The 19,446-nt window shown below is 38.7% G+C and overlaps 1 non-coding gene across 1 annotated transcript; it reads left to right on the forward strand.

Moving 5' to 3' along the window:
- Window positions 1–15,858: 15,858 nt before the first annotated feature.
- On the forward strand, window positions 15,859–15,965 carry LOC131222003 (small nucleolar RNA R71). Its single transcript, XR_009159713.1, has one exon. It is a non-coding gene; the product is annotated as a small nucleolar RNA R71 (small nucleolar RNA).
- Window positions 15,966–19,446: the final 3,481 nt, after the last annotated feature.

Genomic DNA, 19,446 nt, shown 5'->3' on the forward strand with positions numbered 1-19,446 from the left:
AAGCTTTGTCCAAACCCGGCCTGCTTATATATATATATATATATATATATATATATATATCAGCATGGCCAGTGACGGGCCAAAACAGTCCAACCAGAGCCTGGCCTAAACCCAACCCAATGCCAAGCTCAAAATTAAACCTCATGAAAAAAATCTCAAACATGGACATAGGTGATATCAGTTTGCTTAGAGGGTGTGGTGGAATTTTTCCTTGGTGAGGTTGATAACGATGTCTCTCGCAGTTAGAAAGAGTGACAAAGAAAGTGCCCTTCAGTACAAAGGCTCTGCAATAGAAAGCTTAATGGTGCCCATAGAGGGAGGAGAGAAATAGTGACAAAGAAAGCTCCTTCAATGGACCGCACCATGTTGGTTATGTAAAATCCACCATGACCACTGGGTACATCACTGCATGGTAGAACCAAACCAAGGCCCAAAAATAAGTCTCATCCATGATTCTGGGAGACCATATAATTAGAAATATTATACAGGGTAATGTTCACCCTAAACTGTTTCCCTTGACGTGGCTCACCTGTTTTACATATGGGGTTCTTGTTTTGGATCACAGGCTTACTATTTCTTATGGCATATAATGGTTGGAGTGTATATCATATAATCATCATGATGAACCATGAAAAAATCTCTCTCAACTATTTCCTTTGTTGTGGCCCTATTTAATCACAAGTGAGCCTGAGTTTTTGGTCCTCTTAACTTGTGATTACACATCGAATGGTAGGAGCAAATTTCACATTCACATCATGGTGGGACACCTAAAAAATTGATGAGTAATCACAAGTTAATACCAGGACCAAAAACTGAGGACAACTTGTGATTAAAGTGGGCCACAATAAAAGAAATAGTTGAAAGAGATTTTTTTCATGGTTCATCATGATGATTATATGATATACACTCCAACCATTACATGCCATAAGAAATAGTAATGATAACAAATTTATAGGACTCCTATCCTTGATTTTTTTATGGGGCCCACAATGATGTGTAAGTGAGATCCATTGTGGGCATTGGATGAGTAATCTCACATTAGGCGTTGGGCAAATAAAATCAGGCTGACATGTAATTAAGGTAGGGCACACCAACAGACATATTTAGGAGATAGATGTACACCGTTGATTTTTACAAGGCTTACCATGATGATTATGTAAAATCCATTCGATCCATTTGATGCCATACATAGCATAGAACCTACACCCAAAACCCAAAAAATCACACTGATATGTGATTCATATAAGCCATACCCAGGGAAATAGTTTGTGAGGTGAAAGTTGCCCTCTATATTGTTTCTAATTGTGTGGTCCACCTAAAGAATGGATAGGTTTGATTTTTGGATCCTGAGCCTAATATATGGTGAAACGCCTGGTGATTGAGGAGGAAGAACATACCCATAGTTTCTTTTATAACAACACTGCCATTGCAAGTGAGTAATAGTACAGCCGGACAGATTCCAGCTGGGCCTCAAGGCCTGGTACACCATCACAAGTCCAGCCCAAGGCACTACAGGCCCAAAAGCCGGATGGACTAGCCTGTCCCATTGACAGTTCTGCTTGTCCTACATTTAGCAATTAAAAAAATAAAAAACATAAAAGAATACGTGCTGTCTCATTTTTTAATGAAGAAGAGCATTTACTAGGCTTATAAAAAAGAAAGCACACTGCCTACAATTTCACAATGAAGAAAAGCTTTTTCTAAATCTGCCAAACAGAATATGCAATCCTTTTTCAAAGTTATATTAATCATATTATCAAGATAGTGAAAAAAAATTAAAAGAATGTAGGCATCAATCTTTTATTTAGTGTCCATTTGCAGGCAGATGAACAGATGGCTAGGATTTCTTAATAGCAAACGGATGGGCTACTCCCCTTGCCACCAGCCCGGTGGCTGGTGGTCAGTGCTCTGTGAGCCCCACCATGATGTATGTGTTTCATTCATTCCTTTCATACATTTTTACATATCATTTTAGGGCTTGATCCCAAATTTGAGAGGGGATATAAATCTCAGGTGAACCACACCACAGGAAAACAATAGTGATTCGATATCCACCATTAAAAGCCTCATAAGGGGCACTGTGCTGTTTTTTTGACATCAAATTCGTTGTTTAGGTCATATAGACCCAGATGAAGGGAAAAACAAAGATCAGCTTGATCCAAAACATTTATGGCCCCCAAAAAGTTTTTTATGGTCGAACTTCATTCAACACTATTTCCTGTAATGTGGTCCAATTGAGATTGGGATATACCTAATTTTTGGTCTCATACTATAAAATGATCTAGAAATATAGATGGACAGCATGGATGAAACACATACATCATGATGGGGCCCACAGTGCACCAACCATCAGCCATTGGCCGGTGGCAGGGGAGCAGCCAATCCGTTTCCTTATCAATGATCAGCATCTACCGTATTTTCTGAAAAAAAAAAAAAGAAAAGAAAAGAAAAGAAATCATCGTGGCTTTCAAGTTAGGAAACCTCCAGTCTTGGTACGAAGTCTTGGTCAATGGAGTTACCATACGACAACCCTTCAATCTGTAGTTTGATCTAGACTGTTGATCAAATGATCCTCGCCATGAATGGCACATACAACATCCCTTCAACGGGTGACCTTCAAACTGGTGAACCGAAACAATCATCCCATGTCCTAAAGCGGTGAACATGTGAGGGATACATGCCACAAAGTCCAGAAACGTAGAGAACACGGATTGCCTACCGGTCGCAAGAGATACCCCTCCTGGTCACCCAACTCTGTAAAAGAGTTGAACATATGAGAAGGACCAGCCTCCACTAATTTAAAACTATTTAAAAAATATTGTATTAATTACAGAATTTCCACCTCTTATAAAAATTACTAACATTTTCAATTAAATGACACAACTACAGTTTCCACAATTCAGCTGAACCTCCACTATGTATCTGTTATTTTCTCTGTAATAAGTCGTCCAACTAGGGTGACAACTCTATGTGATAAATACTATACACTACACAAGTTGGTCACTTGAAAATATATTTTTTCCATATTAATTGCTTTTATTTATACATTTAAAGGCACAATTAATATCCTGCTATGGAAAATCATAGCCAAGGTACTGTAGCCGCCCATCCATTGGGGCTTCTTTAGAATTTACCAGTTTAGAGAAAACAAGTCGTTGGTGTAACTGCAGCCATCCAACTTGTAGAATTTCATCAAAGTCCATTGACCATAAGGTCAGCATCATCCAATGAAGCCCTTATGTACCTAAGGGCTTTCATGGATGGAGCCACCATATTGACTGCATTAATTCACCAAGCCGTGTGTAAGGTGGTGAAAGGAATGGATAACGCCTGCATGTAAACAGGTAATGGCCATCTCTTTCAAGAATTAAATGCTTGACCATCTTCCATCCAATGAGCTTCCACCAAAATCCATTGACGATATGGTTGGCATCATTCACTGGTAAGGGATATTGATGTAGAATCGTGTCACAGATACGTTCCTAGCATGGTTGGGCCAAAAGAAGATGGACTCCAAATTGACCATAACTTTTAATCCGGGTATCGTTACGGGGCGCACAACGTATCAATCTTTACTGAAATGGGTCATCTGAGGTGAACCGACTCGCTATTGTCCGTTTCGTCAGAAAACTCGCGCTTTCAGCTCAAAAATGAATTTTTTGGAAAATTTTACTATTTTTAGTAATTCCGATTTTTCAAATATTTTTAGAGTTTTAGATTTTCTTTCTTTTTAGAAATAACTTTTAGTTATACTATGACTCTTTTAGGAAAAGTTTATTTGCAATTTTTATTTTTAGAAATTAGGCCTTAGAAGAGTTTTATTAGAATTAGGATTTTTATAAGAGTTAGAATTTTGCTATTTTTGGTAATTACGAATTTTAGTTTATTTTTTCTTTATTAATGGTGTAAGGAGGCGCATTAGAGGATTATCAATTATTCATTAATCAAATTCGAATTTATTAGAATTTCTTTCTATTTCCTGCTTTCTTTCCTCGTGGATTCGAGAAGTCTCTGTGAGGAGTCCAGAGAAGTTCCGTGGATTCTACCAAACTGACGCAAGGGAGGACGTGAGGTCGAGCACCGTCTTCCTCAAAAGGATAACTATTCCGAATCCACGGAACTTCTCTGGACTCCTCACAGAGACTTCTCGAATCTACGAGGAAAGAAAACATAAAATAGAAATAAATTCCAATAAATTCGAAATTGATTAATGAATCAATAAAAATGAGTTCACAACCCTTTAAATAGGGGTACCAAGCAATGGGAAAGAAATTAGAATCAAACTACAACTAAAACTCCTAAAATTTGGGACTTACTATAAATAGTAAACTTACTATTTAAAGACGTTCATGATGTCTACTAGTGCACAAGGTTTTCAGCCAAAAATAGTAAGTGTCCTATTTGGCTTCACCAAACCGTTCTCCTAATTATTCTAAGCTAAACTAAAACTTACTATTTATAGTAAAAACGAAATTTAAACAGGGAAATAACCGTCGATCCAGGGTTTTTTTTTGCAATTCCGAGCTATGTAACCCAGCGTAGCGGGGTTGGTTGGCTAAAGTAGCTCGTTCTACCCCAAAATCATATATTTTACATCAGATAACTCATTCCGGATTGCGAGATACACCCGATCTAAGGTCCGATGGTCCGGATCATTTCTGTCGTCGACCGGGCCTTTTCTGATCCATCTTGGCCATGAAACTGTCCACGACCTGCTCTACATCAGATATTCATGGGTTCAACAGATTAAAAGCATATGTTAAGCAAGTCATGTCTTTGATAACTCATGGCATCTAGATAAGCAGCAACCATCTCCTTCATGAGATAATAAAGAAAGAAACTTTGATACTCTGGAAGAGTGTGAAGCATCTTCACGATTTGCAGGCACTTGTAAATTACTTAGAAATTGCGTGGTTAACATATAAATTTATACAAATTAAGCCTTACAATTGTATTATAGTTTAGATGTAACATGAACCTAAAAAACATACTTATTTGATTATCTAACAATCAGAGTTCAAAATAAAATATTAAATGATCATATTTTGGTAATTAATCTTTTAATTACAATTACTTTAAGTAATGATGCAACTTTCTATTATCTGAAATACAGAAAATTTTATCTTTTCTCTATTTTCTCACCACTAGCCCATCTTTGAGTCACTGCATTGGAACAAGAGTGCAATTAGTGCCAATTATCACATTTATAGCATGATTGTGGGCTGCATCCATTGCAAACCACAGCACCAGGATTTGATAAATAGGTGGGGCTAAACATGTCCTAGGCCTCTATGATCTTGTTTGTGTTCCTGGCCTACAAAAAACATGTTCTCGTCTCATCACAACAGGGAATTATTATCTAAAAACAGGTATTCTCTACTATTTATTTTTTGAAGCTCTAAAACATTTGCAATCTAGCAATACATTAATCTGCTCCTATCTTTCTCAGCACACAGAGAGAGAGAGAGAGAGAGAGAGAGAGAGAGAGAGAGAGAGTGTTGTGTAGTTTCGCTGATAGATCAGACTGATCCAAAACTTTTACGGCTCCCAAAAAGTTTTTAATGGTCTACCTTCATTCAACACTGTTTCCTATAATGTGGTCCACTTAAGATTGGGATATACCTCATTTTTTGTCTCATACTATGAAATGATCTAGAAAAATAGATGGACATCATGGATGAAACACATACATTATGGTGGGGCCCACGGAGTATCGACCATCAGCCATTGGCTGGTGGCAGGGGAGTAGCCAATCCGTTTCCTTCTCAATCAGCATCCACCGTATTTTCTGTATATAAAATAATAATAATAAATAAATAAATAAATCATCGTGGCTTTCAAGTTAGGAACCTCCAATCTAGGTACAAAGTCTTGGTCAATGGAGTTACTATTTGACAACCCTTCAATGTGTAGCTGGTTGATATAGACTGTTGATCAAATGATCCTCACCATGCATGTTACATTCAAACATCCCTTTGTACCAAAGATTCAACTGGTGAACCGAAACAATCTTCCCATTTGCTAATGCAGTGCACATGTGAGGGATACATGCCACGTAGTCACAGAGTTCAGAAACGTAGAGAACACGGCCGGATTGCCTGCCGGTCGCAAGAGATACCCCTCGTGACCCAACTCTGTGGAGCCCACCGTGATGAATGTGTTTTACCAAGGCCATCAGTCAGTCCTGAAAATCATTTTAGGGCGTGAGTCCAAAAATGAGCAGATCCAAAGCTCAAGTGGACCAAACTACAGGAAATAGATGGTGCGGTGATCTGTTTGCAAGGTGACCTTTTTTTATTTTTATTTTTATTTTTTATATGACTAACGTGCATTAGATAATTTCCACTTTCAATATGAATCACATCTTAAGTAACAGCCTTTCCTTTAATTAAAAATAAATAATAAAAAATGAGGTATATCCAAAGGCTTAAATGGACCACGCCACAGGAAACAACAGTGACCCATTTTACCACCAATCAACCCTGACTCAACTATATTGGGACCGTTGTGACATGTGTTTTATCCATGCCATCCATCCATTTCGCCAACTCATTCTAAGGCCATCAGCCTAAGTTAGGTGATCATGATAGCTGTAAAAGAGTTGAACATATGAGAAGGACCAGCCTCCACTAATTTATAACTATTTTTAAATTATTGTATTAATACAAAATTTCCACCTCTTATAAATATTACTAACATTTTCAATTAAATGACACAGCTACAGTTTCCACAATGTCAAGGATCAAATTATGATTCTCTCAATCGATACATAGCATGGAATTGAGTTACTTTAATTTTCCAGTTTTGGAACTACGAATCTGTTATTGTTCTCAATTTATGTCTCATAGAATTGAGTTGTGTTTCCGGTTTCGGAGCTATGAATCTGTTATTTTCTCTGTAATATATAAGTCATCCAACTAGGGTGACAACTCTATGTGATTAATACTATATACTACACAAGTTGGGCACTTGAAAAAATACATATATTTTTCATATTAATAGCTTTTATTTATACATTGAAAGGCACAATTAATATCCTGCAATGGAAAAATCATATAGCCAAGGTACTGTAGCCGCCCGTCCATTGGGCTTCTTCAGAATTTGCCAGTTTAGAGAAAACAAGTCGTTGGCATTATTGCAGTCATCCAACCTGTAGAATTTATCAAAGTCTTGAGCATAAGGTCAGCATCATCCAATGAAGCCCTTATGTACCTAAGGGCTTTCATGGATGGGCCGGACCCACCAAATTGACTGCATTAATTCACCAAGCCGTGTGTAAGGTGGTGAAAGGAATGGATAACGCCTACATGGAAACAAGTAATGGCCATCTCCTTCAAGAAATAAGCATCTTCCATCCAATGAGCTTCCACCAAAAGTCCACTGACGATTAGGTTGGAATCATTCACTGGCACGGGATATTCATGGGTCCACCATGTTAATAGCATCGATTAACCAAGTCATGTCTTAGATGGCTCATGGCATCTAGACAACCAGAAACCATCTCTTTCATGAGATAATAAAGAAAGAAACTTTGATACTCTGGCAGAGCGTGAAGCATCTTCACTATTTGCAGGCACTTGTAAATTACTTCGAAATTGCACGGCTAACATGCAAGTCATACAAATTAAACCTCTAAATTGTATATTATAGTTTAGATGTAACAAGAACCTAAAAAACATACATATTTATTTATCTAACTGTCAGGAGTTCAAAATAAAATATTAAATGATCATATTTTGGTAATTAATCTTTTAATTACAAGTTCTTTAAGTAATGATGCAACTTTCTGTTATCTGAAATACAGAAAATTTTATCTTTTCTCTATTTTCTCACCACTAGCCGATCTTTGAGTCACCGCGCATTGGACCAAGAGTGCAATTAGTGCCAATTATCACATTTATAGCATGATTGTATGCCGCATCCATTGCAAACCACAGCACCAGGATTTGATATATCGGTGGGGCTAAACATGTCCTGGGCCTCTATGATCTTGTTTCTATTCCTGGCCTAAAAAAAAACATGTTCTTGCCTCATCTCAACAGGAAATTATTATCTGAAAACAGGCATTCTCTACTATTTATTTTTTGTAGCTTCAAAACATTTTCCATCTAGCAATACGCTTAATCTGTTCCTACCTTTCTCAGCATATATATATATATATATATATATATATATATATATATATATATATATATATATATATATAATCACACAATATATATATATATATATACATTTAACTCATAATAAGCATAACCACAAGATTACCCAATTACAAAAAAAAAAAAAAAAAAACTTTTTTGTGGATCGTAGGGTTCATCTAAACTGGTAAGCATATTATATACAGTTTATTTTCAATCATCTCCATGCTACGGAAACCGCTTTTGAGTAATTTTTAAATACCTGTGTATCATCCATTATGCTATTCTAGAGTATCAGAGCATCGCTCATTTTCCTGCCATGTTCCGATGCTCCTTTTCCTGCCATGTTTCATGTGAGCAATGGACCTGGAAAGTCTGTGTATGACATGTACGGTTCAAAAGTCCTCGTCAATTCTAAATGAGTGCTGTTTGTCTTCCGTCAAAGATGCGACTGTTGTGGCACCGTACCATGCATGTTTCACGCTAACATCACACTCACGTTAGACATCAGTTCTGTGAAACCGTAGGCTCGACCATGAAGGTTGTCCATTTAAAAAAAAAATTAAAATAAGGGTGATCTACTCACCAGGTGGGCTGCACTTGTACGTTAAGCTAGACTGTTGTTTGCCTATTACTTCTGATGTCGTGGTACACGTGATTTGAGAATAACTTTTTGACTTTGTGCCCGTTGATCATCATGGTAGTTCCTGATGTTTTAATGGTACTGATCTCCTATGTGACTGGCATTTTTTAATATAAAAAGTACTGTACCATACATTCTAGTGCCTGGGTAAAGCGTGCAGGATTAACACGGGGAGTTACATGATACTCATGCAACGCATGACCCTTGATAAGCTAAGTATACATGTGGCATGGATTAGCTGCCTCTAAACCGTGTGTAACTCACTGCCCTTCGGTCACTGGGAAACGGATTAGGTTTTACCTGGATAACACCTTGGTGGGTGTTACCCTTACCCATAGTGCCCACCTTCATGATGTTTTGTATATACATGCCATCCATCCGTTTCAATGGCCCATTTTAGGTAAGTAGATCCAAATCTCAGGTGGACCACACAACGGGAAACAGTGGTGATTGAGTGCCTCACTGTTAAAAGTTCCAAAGAGCCATCCAACCTGTTGATAATGTCAAGAGGACCCTAGATGAAGTGAAAATACAAAGATCAGATTGATCGGAAGCTTTTGTGGCCCACAAAAAGCTTGTAATTAATGGTCATGCGTCACAGTTTTTAGTGGTGTGGTCTACATGAGATTTTTATCTTCATAAGGTTTGGGAACACCTCCTTAAATGTGATGAAAAAACAGATGGACGGCGTGGATATTCAACAAATAAATAAAGAGACTAAAACTTTTCTACCAACCTGTACAATTCCAGTTCAAAATGGACGCGGATTACCTATGAAAGCATTTCATACCAAGTTTCTGGAGAAATTTCCTACTCTACGAACCATGTATGGCCCACCAGCCATTTGAAGCCCACTTCTTTTTAAGCTTCCAAGAATACTACCCTGTGTACGGACGACTTTTCAACGGACCGAAATACCCCCGTCATTCCTTCCTTCCCGAAGCCGATTGGCTGGCGTGCGAAGACGAGCGCTGACGCTCCTCGACGTGGGCCCCACAATGATGTATTTATTATATCCACACCGTTCATCCATATTTCGAGATCATTTCAGAGCATTATGGGGAAAAAAGAATCATATCCAAAGATCAACTGGACCACACCACAAATAGCAGTGGGAAACTTGATTTTCACTGTTAAAAATTTCGTAGGGCCACCATACAATATATTTTCCATCCAATCTATTCATAAGGTGACAAAGACATGGATGAAAAGGAAAAACAAATTTCATATTGATCTAAAACTTCTGTGACCCCTAAAAGGGTTTCAATGGTAGACGTTTAATCCTCGACTGTCTTTCACAGTGTGGTCCACTTGATAGCTAGATCTGTCTTATTTTTCATCTCAAGCCTTATCACGAGTTCTCCAAATAGATGGACGGTTTGGATATAACACATACATCATAATGGGACCCACAAAAAGCGGTGGGAATTACAACAGGAAAAAAAAAAAAGACAAAGCCTGACCCGGGACCTGGTCGACCCGACTCGCTGTCCCACCTGTGTAAATTTTTTATTTTATTTTATTTTATTTTTTTTAAAAGAAGAACTTTTTCTCTCTTACCTTTTTCTCTAATACATATTTATATAAATATGTATATATAAGCATATAATTTTTGGATTCTGAGCCTAATATATGGTGAAACGCCCAGTGATTGAGGAGGAAGAACATACCCATAGTTTCTTTTATAACAAAACTGCCATTGCAAGTAAGTAATAGTCCAGCAGGACAGATTCCAGCTGGGCTGTACATGGTCCAAACCTGATAAAAATGAGCCTGAATTTTGAGCTTACGTCCAGCCTTGAGGCCTGGTACACTGTCACAAGTCCAGCCCGAGGCGCTCCAGGCCCAAAAGCCGGATGGACCAGCCCGTCCCATTGACAGTTCTACTTCTCCTACATTTAGCAAAACAAGAATAAAAGAATACGTGCTGTCTCATTTTATTTTATTTTTATAAAGAAGAGCAAATATTTCCTAAATCTACCAAACAGAATATGCAATCCTTTTTCAAAGTTATATTAATCAAATTATCAAGATAGTGAAAAAAAAAATGATAGAATGTAGGCATCAATCTTTTATTTAGTGTCCATTTACAGGCAGCTGAACAGATGGCTAGGACTTCTCAATCGGAAACGGATCGGCTACTCCCCCTGCCACCATCCCCGTGGCTGATGGTCGGTGCTCTGTGGGCCCCACCATGATGTATATGTTTCATCCATTCCGTTCATACATTTTTACAGATCATTTTAGGGCTTGATCCCAAAAAAGTAGATGGGATATAAATCTTAGGTGGACCACACCACAGGAAAACAATAGTGATCTGATATCCACCATTAAAATCCTCCTAAGGCCCAATGTACTGTTTATCTGTTGTTTAGGTCATACAGATACAGATGAAGGGAAAAAACAAAGATCAGATTGATCTAAAACTTTTATGGCCCTCAAAAAGTTTTTAATGGTCTACCTTCATTCAACACTGTTTCCTATAATGTGGTCCACTTAAGATTGGGATATACCTCATTTTTTGTCTCATACTGTAAAATGATCTAGAAAAATAGATGGACGGCATGGATGAAACACCTACATTATGGTGGGGCCCACAAAGCACTGACCATCAGCCATTGGCTGGTGGCAGGGGAGTTGCCAATCCGTTTCCTTCTCAATCAGCATCTACCGTATTTTCTGTTTAAACCAAAAAAAAATTAAAAAATAAAAATAAAAAATCACCGTGGCTTTCAAGTTAGGAACCTCCAGTCTAGATACAAAGTCTTGGTCAATGGAGTTACTATTTGAGAACCGTTCAATCTGTAGCTTGTTGTTGATGTAGACTGTTGATCAAATGATCCTCACCATGAATGTTATATTCAAACATCCCTTTGTACCAAAGATTCAACTGGTGAACCGAAACAATCTTCCCATTTGCTAATGCGGTGCACATGTGAGGGATACATGCCACGTGGTCACAAAGTCCAGAAACGTAGAGAACACGGCCGGATTGCCTGCCGGTTGCAGGAGATACCCCTTGTGACCTAACTCTGTGGGGCCCACCGTGATGAATGCGTTTTATCAAGGCCATCAGTCAGTCTGCCAACTCATTTTAGGGCATGAGCCCAAAAAATGAGCAGATCCAAAGCTCAAGTGGACCGCACTACAGGAAATAGATGAAATAGATGGTGCGGTGACCTGTTTACCACCTCTGTGATAATTACTGTACACTACACAAGTTGGGCACTTGAAAATATATATACATTTCATATTAATAGCTTTTATTTGTACATTGAAAGGCTCAATTAATATCCTGCTATGGAAAAATCATAGCCAAGGTACTGTAGCTGCCCATCCATTGGGCTTCTTCAGAATTTGCCAGTTTAGAGAAAACAAGTCGTTGGCATTATTGCAGTCATCCCACCTGTAGAATTTCATCAAAGTCTCTTGACCATAAGGTCAGCATCATCCAATGAAGCCCACGTGTACCTAATGGCTTTCATGGATGGGGCCACCAAATTGACTGCATTAATTCACCAAGCCGTGTGTAAGGTGGTGAAAGGAATGGATAACGCCTGCATGTAAACAAGTAATGGCCATCTCCTTCAAGAAATAAGCATCTTCCATCCAATGAGCTTCCACCAAAAGTCCATTGACGATAAGGTTGGAATCATTCACTGGTACGGGATATTCATGGGTCCACCATGTTAATAGCATCGATTAACCAAGTCATGTCTTAGATGGCTCATGGCATCTAGACAACCAGAAACCATCTCTTTCATGAGATAATAAAGAAAGAAACTTTGATACTCTGGCAGAGCGTGAAGCATCTTCACTATTTGCAGGCACTTGTAAATTACTTCGAAATTGCACCGCTAACATACAAGTCATACAAATTAAACCTCTAAATTGTATATTATAGTTTAGATGTAACAAGAACCTAAAAAACATACATATTTATTTATCTAACTGTCAGGAGTTCAAAATAAAATATTAAATGATCATATTTTGGTAATTAATCTTTTAATTACAAGTTCTTTAAGTAATGATGCAACTTTCTGTTATCTGAAATACAGAAAATTTTATCTTTTCTCTATTTTCTCACCACTAGCCGATCTTTGAGTCACTGCGCATTGGACCAAGAGTGCAATTAGTGCCAATTATCACATTTATAGCATGATTGTATGCCGCATCCATTGCAAACCACAGCACCAGGATTTGATATATCGGGGGGCTAAACATGTCCTGGGCCTCTATGATCTTGTTTCTGTTCCTGGCCTAAAAAAAAAAAAAAAAAACATGTTCTTGCCTCATCTCAACAGGAAATTATTATCTACAAACAGTTATTCTCTACTATTTATTTTTTGTAGCTTCAAAACATTTTCCATCTAGCAATACGCTTAATCTGTTCCTACCTTTCTCGGCATAGAGAGAGAGAGAGAGAGAGAGAGAGAGAGAGAGAGAGAGAGAGAGAGAGAGAGAGTATGTTGTGTGGTTTCAATGCTAGATTCATATGATTGCTGGTCCGCCCATCCTCCAATCCGTAATCGAACCCAATTTATAATTATAAAACATTAACCTTTTTAAGGCAATTTGCATCAGAAAGAGAGAGACTACAGAGTGAAGTGAAAGGATGTGAGAGATAAAGGTCCATCTTTGCATGGGTCCCACCATGAACAGTTTTGGTCCAGGCCACACCATGTGTGGTTTTGAAAGCAATTTTACATTGTTCATATCGTTGTGGACCATCATATGATTTTTTAAGCAGGCTTATTTTCCATATTACTAATGAAATGGAGTTGATTTCACATATACAAAATGGTAGGCTCCACTGAGCTTGGGTGTTTCATGCCCTGCCTAAAAGAGGGCTAATAGATGACTCCAGTCTATTGTTTGGTCACAGTATAGCCTACCAACTCTTCTGCTGTGTCCCATCATTTGTGACCCTCTACCCAGATTAGGCCAGTGACCGGTGCTTTGAACAAATTGGTACATGGATGGGTAACCAGAATGAATATGATGTCGCATAGAATGGATAATGGACACCATAAAGCTAGCCGGGTCTTAGGTTTCTTTATGCTTTAGATTTACAAGCTTTCTAATTAATAAGAAAGCCTTGTTCCTGAAGTTTTTTCTTCTATACAAAGCTAATTTTTACCATAGGGCATTAACAGAAGATTCATTTGACACATAGTAAAAAATGCTATCATCCAATCATTGTCGAATATCGCCAATTGTTTTCCTATATAGCTTCTTCTACTACATGATGTGCCAGAACATAAAAATATGAAAATAGTAGCATTCAAATTAAAATTTGGTGCTTCTAGATGGTGGGAGCAATTACAACTCTCATGTACCCGACATAACAAGACACTAATCCAATCATGGCCACAAATGAGATGCCTTATTTGATCACAATTCCTACCTAGTGATTATGAGTAGGTATTATTCCAGCAATATTGATGTTTTACTAAAACCAACATGATTTAAATGATTTTTAAACTCGCAAGTATACGAATCAGATGTAGATACGGTACGTATTACGAGATCGTTCCCACGAGGACTGGTCGTCACAATTCAAATCTATGATTCTCCTTAACTAATCCAACAAATAATGGAATGAATTACTAAGCACAATTTTATGAAAAACAACTAATTAAGAACAGGGAAGAAAATTCAATCAGAAAGAGAGCACTAGGACTTTCGAATCCACCCCTAATTATCCTAACCCTTGTTTTGTTTGTTGATTCACCTTGATCTAGATTGATACCACTTAAATAGAGAAAGCACAATCTGCAAGGAATGGTGTTATGTTGAATCATGGAGCTGAGCTGCTCTGCAAGGAAGACTTTCTTATGAACATTCTGCTTACGTTTTTGAGTGCATAAATCTTTAAGAAACTTAGCGTAAGCAGGGACTTGCTTGATAGCGTCAAGCAACGGGATGTTGACTTGCACTTTTTGAAACACATCCAAGATTTCATCAAAGTTATTTCTTTTCTTTATTGGTGCCAGACGTTGAGGAAAGGGTGCTTTGGGCACATAAGGTGGCACATTAGTGGCTCTTGGAGAGTCAGAGAGCTTTTGGACTTTGGATGCATTGGTATGGCTCTCTGCTTCATCTTGATCTTCTGTTTTAGAATTTGATTCATCCCCAGGCATCTCTATTCTGTTATCGATCTGCTTGCCTGACCTAAGGGCAGTGATCGATTTGGCCTGTTCATGATATTGCCCTTAGTTGGAATTAGAGCCAATCTCATACTGTCCCTTTGGATTAGCCTCAGGTTGGCTAGGGAACTTGCCCTTCTCTCTCTCACTCAATGTGGCAGCTAGTTGACCCATTTGTACTTCCAGCTTGGCAATGGATTGTGCATTTGCATGTAAGCTTTGCTGGTTGGCCAGTAAGGTTTGTTGGGTGTCTTTTTGGAATTGGAGAGAACTCTGCATGAAAAGATGGAGTGTATCCTCAAGAGATGGTTTCCTTGATTGTGTAGGCAGTTGTTGATATTGTGGAAACTGTTGAGGTTGTTGACTGCCAACTTGGAGGTGCGGTTGCATGGGAGGATTTCCAGATGGTCCTCCTTGTTGTGGTCCTTTTTCCCAAGAGAAATTTGGATGTCTAGCCCACCCTGGGTTGTATGTGTTCGAGTAAGGATCATTCCCAGGTTTTTGAAAAGTGTTCATAGCATGAACTTGTTCAGAGAGAAGTTCTGGGAATGCTGCACCCGATGGACAAGACTGCATAGGATGGGCAGGACTAGAACATGTGGCATATGCCTCGACTTGAGCTGTTTGTGGTGGTCCACTATTTAATACCAGAGCATCAACTTTCTTTGTCAGGTTATCAAGCTTGGCGCTCAGCTCTGGCATGACTCCTATCTCATATATACCACCTCTCTTTTGTGCTTGGGGACTTCTGTCACCTCTATTTGAATAATCCCATTGCTGGGAATTTTCGCACAAGGTTTCAAAGAAGTTCCACGCTTCGACATCACTTTTGGTCATGAATGACCCTCCACTGGTGGCATCAACCATGCGACGGTTTTGTGGTGTCAGACCGTCATAGAAGTATTGAACTTGTTGCCACTTCTCAAAACCATGGTGAGGACATTTAAGAAGCAAGTCCTTCCATCTTTCCCAACATTCATGAAAGTGCTCGCCCTCTTTTTGTGTGAAGTTAGTAATTTCTCTACGGAGGGCATTGGTTTTGTGAACGGGGAAGAACTTGTTTAAGAACTTCTTAGACAGTTGGTCCCATGTAGTGATAGATCCAACTTCTAGAGAATTCAACCATGCTTTCGCCTTATCCTTCAAAGAAAAAGGAAACAGGCGTAGGCGGATCGAATCGTCTGAGAAGTTTTGGAACTTAAAGGTGGAGCAAATGTTTAAGAATTCTTTCACATGATGATATGGGTCCTCCTTGTCCAATCCATAAAAGGATGGCAACAATTGTATGACTCCAGGTTTAAGTTCAAAGTGTGCTGCCGTAGTGGTTGGCAACACTATGCATGAAGGCGCATTAAATTGGACAGGAGCTGAATAATCTTTGAGAGCTTTAACTTCAGTCTCATTCGCCATTTCAATAGGATTATTTCTCAATCTTTCACGAATTGTTCTTTCAATCTCAGGATCAAACGGTGCTAGTTCTATATTCAGAGATCTACGCCCTAGCATAAACTATGTTATTGCAATGTAAGAAAGAAAACTAAACTAAGAGGCAACCTAAGAGAAATAAAACTAGACCTAGAAACTATGAGATTCTAAAACAAGTTAAAACTATGTAAATAAGAATGGGAAGAAAGAACCCGAAAAAGAAGATAATTGATGTCTGAAGAATAGGGAGCTCCTCCTTTTGAAGACAATGTTATTTAGCAGCTTCCTTCCTCAATTCCTGTAAACAAAAAGAAAATAAAAATAAATTAAATTCCTAAAATATTGTTAGAAAAAAAAAAATAAAAATCCTAAGCAACGGTTAATTTCTGAAAAAGAAAGTTTGTAATCTTAGAAATAAAAAACTAAGTTAGTTTCTAAAAAGGGAAAAATTTCTAAAACTAGAAAATAGAAAGTTACTTGAAAGAAGAATCAGAATCTAGAATTAGAAAATAGGGAATTTCTAAAAATAAAATAAAATAGCCTAGAAATAGAAACTTCTAAAAAAACTAAAACCTTAATTCTAAAAATAGAAATTAGAAAAAAAATAGAAAATTTGGAAAGAGATTACCAAATTAGTAGTTTATGTCAGGTCCCTACAAAACAGGAAATAGGTTAGTTTCTAAAATCAAGAAAAGAACTCTAAGTTAAAAAAAATCCTAAGCTATGAATTATGATAAGAGAGAATCCCAAATTCAATTTGGAACGAAACAGTCCCCGGCAACGGCGCCAAAAACTTGATGTTTTACTAAAACCAACATGATTTAAATGATTTTTAAACTCGCAAGTATACGAATCAGATGTAGATACGGTACGTATTACGAGATCGTTCCCACGAGGACTGGTCGTCACAATTCAAATCTATGATTCTCCTTAACTAATCCAACAAATAATGGTATGAATTACTAAGCACAATTTTATGAAAAACAACTAATTAAGAACAGGGAAGAAAATTCAATCAGAAAGAGAGCACTAGGACTTTCGAATCCACCCCTAATTATCCTAACCCTTGTTTTGTTTGTTGATTCACCTTGATCTAGATTGATACCACTTAAATAGAGAAAGCACAATCTGTGTCCTTAATCGGGCATACAGAATGTCTAATTCCTTTAAGCAATGCCATGAATAACACATCCCATGTCCTTGGTCGGGTACATGGAATGTATAGTTCATTAAAGCACCCTGTTTCTTCCTTTATAGGAAACCTGTTCTTGAGCAGACACAAGCACCTATAATAAGCATCCAAACAACATCCATATATATACTTTAATCAAGTTCATAGATGGAGAAGTATAGAATTTAAACCCATAAAGCCCACTTAAAGAAAGAAACAAATTAATTGAAATTCAAAGTAAATCAACCAATACAAGAGCTAATCAAATTAGGGGCTTCATCTCAGCCCTAGCTGAGAGATTAGTGACCCATAAAATCCATAAAAAAATATTAAATAAAATTCATAAAAAAAATGTCAAACCAAACAATCTCTCTCTCTCTTCTTTCTTCTCTTTCTTCTCTTTCTTCTCTCCCTTGCTTCAGATCTGGAATCCCCTGGTTCTGAATGCCTTTCCCACGTCCAAAACTCCCCTTTTATAGCTGCTGGATGGCTGGGGTCGGTGGCAGAGTCGTAGAAGGACTCGAAGTGTAATTTTTCGCAGCCGTGATCGGTGGGCCCCATAGAGGTATTTTCTGGAAAATCCACCCCGTCTATTGGATTCAGGACGAAATTTCAGTTAAGAATGGGTGGTTTTGAAGATCCATTAGCGCGGCCCACAGAAGAAATCTCAAAAAAAACTCAGTTTTGAACGTCCCGGGGCAGTCTACTTTTGGCCTCCGTACCGCACACGTGTGTACGCATGGGCAAAGAATATCAACATGGTTTTGAAGCTCTCGAAGCCCTCTACACGATGGACGGCTCGGATAGGCCGTACGGGTGACGTACGGGGCCCACAATCCTTCGCAAAAACGGACAGCGACCGTCCGTTACACGGACGCGAAACCCGCTGCTGCGGCAATGGTGGGACCCATTTTGATAATTATTTCAATAATCTACTCCGTCCATTGCATGGAGGATGAAAAAACGGCTAGGAATGCCCAATTTCAAGTTAGAGTTGCGGTGGCCCACAGAGTTTTGAACTCACCGTTCATTTTGCGTTTTTCAGCAGTCAACGTCCGTACACATGCATGGAACCAAACGGACATCTAGGCGATGATAATATCGGCCCCAGGAAGCGGATGGACGGTTTGGATTGTCCATTTGGACACTAGATGGGCCCCACAGCCGACGACCGCGGTCGGCTTGCGGAGACGCTGGACGACTCTGCCGTTTTCGACGAAGAAGCGCGGGTCAGCGCTGGCGCTGACCGTCCTGGCGGTGCGGTGCGCAGCTGGTGCAAGTGTGCACGATGCACACTCTGCATACACAGGGCCCACTGTAATGTTTTTGAGAAATCTGCACCGTCTATCCTTTTTCTCATATTATTTCCACCGTCAGGACCAAAATTGATGTATATCCAGATATCCAACGGGCCCCACTTAATGAATTAAGGGGCTGATCTGGCCCTTGGACCACTTCCTGAGATCTTCTATGGCTGAAATTTAATATTTACGGTTAATTTACGGCCCTCATCCCGTGTATGAAGTTTCGAGTTGATCGGATGGCGGGAAACATGTGATCTTGCATTCTGGACCCTTTTCGAGCCCCTTTGCCTTGCTTTCCTCAATCCCAGGCGTGTAAAATCTTCATTATTGGTTCTCTGGAGTCCATCCCGTGCTTTGGTAATGTTGGAGTGCCAAATCCATGTTCTTAACATCATCTTTCAGTACACACTCCTGATTTCATCCTGTAATAAAAATACGATTAAAATATGGCATTAAACCTTATCATGTACGTAAAATCAGGCAATTACTGGGGTCTGAGATGCAACATTCGACACTCATCAAATACCAAAATTTTCGATATGGGAATCAAACCATTATAGATTACACCAAAGAATTCCAGGGGTTGGCAACGCGGAATGACACGTTGAAGACC

The sequence above is a fragment of the Magnolia sinica genome, chromosome 12 (genome assembly GCF_029962835.1).
Source record: "Magnolia sinica isolate HGM2019 chromosome 12, MsV1, whole genome shotgun sequence".
Lineage (NCBI taxonomy): Eukaryota > Viridiplantae > Streptophyta > Magnoliopsida > Magnoliales > Magnoliaceae > Magnolia > Magnolia sinica.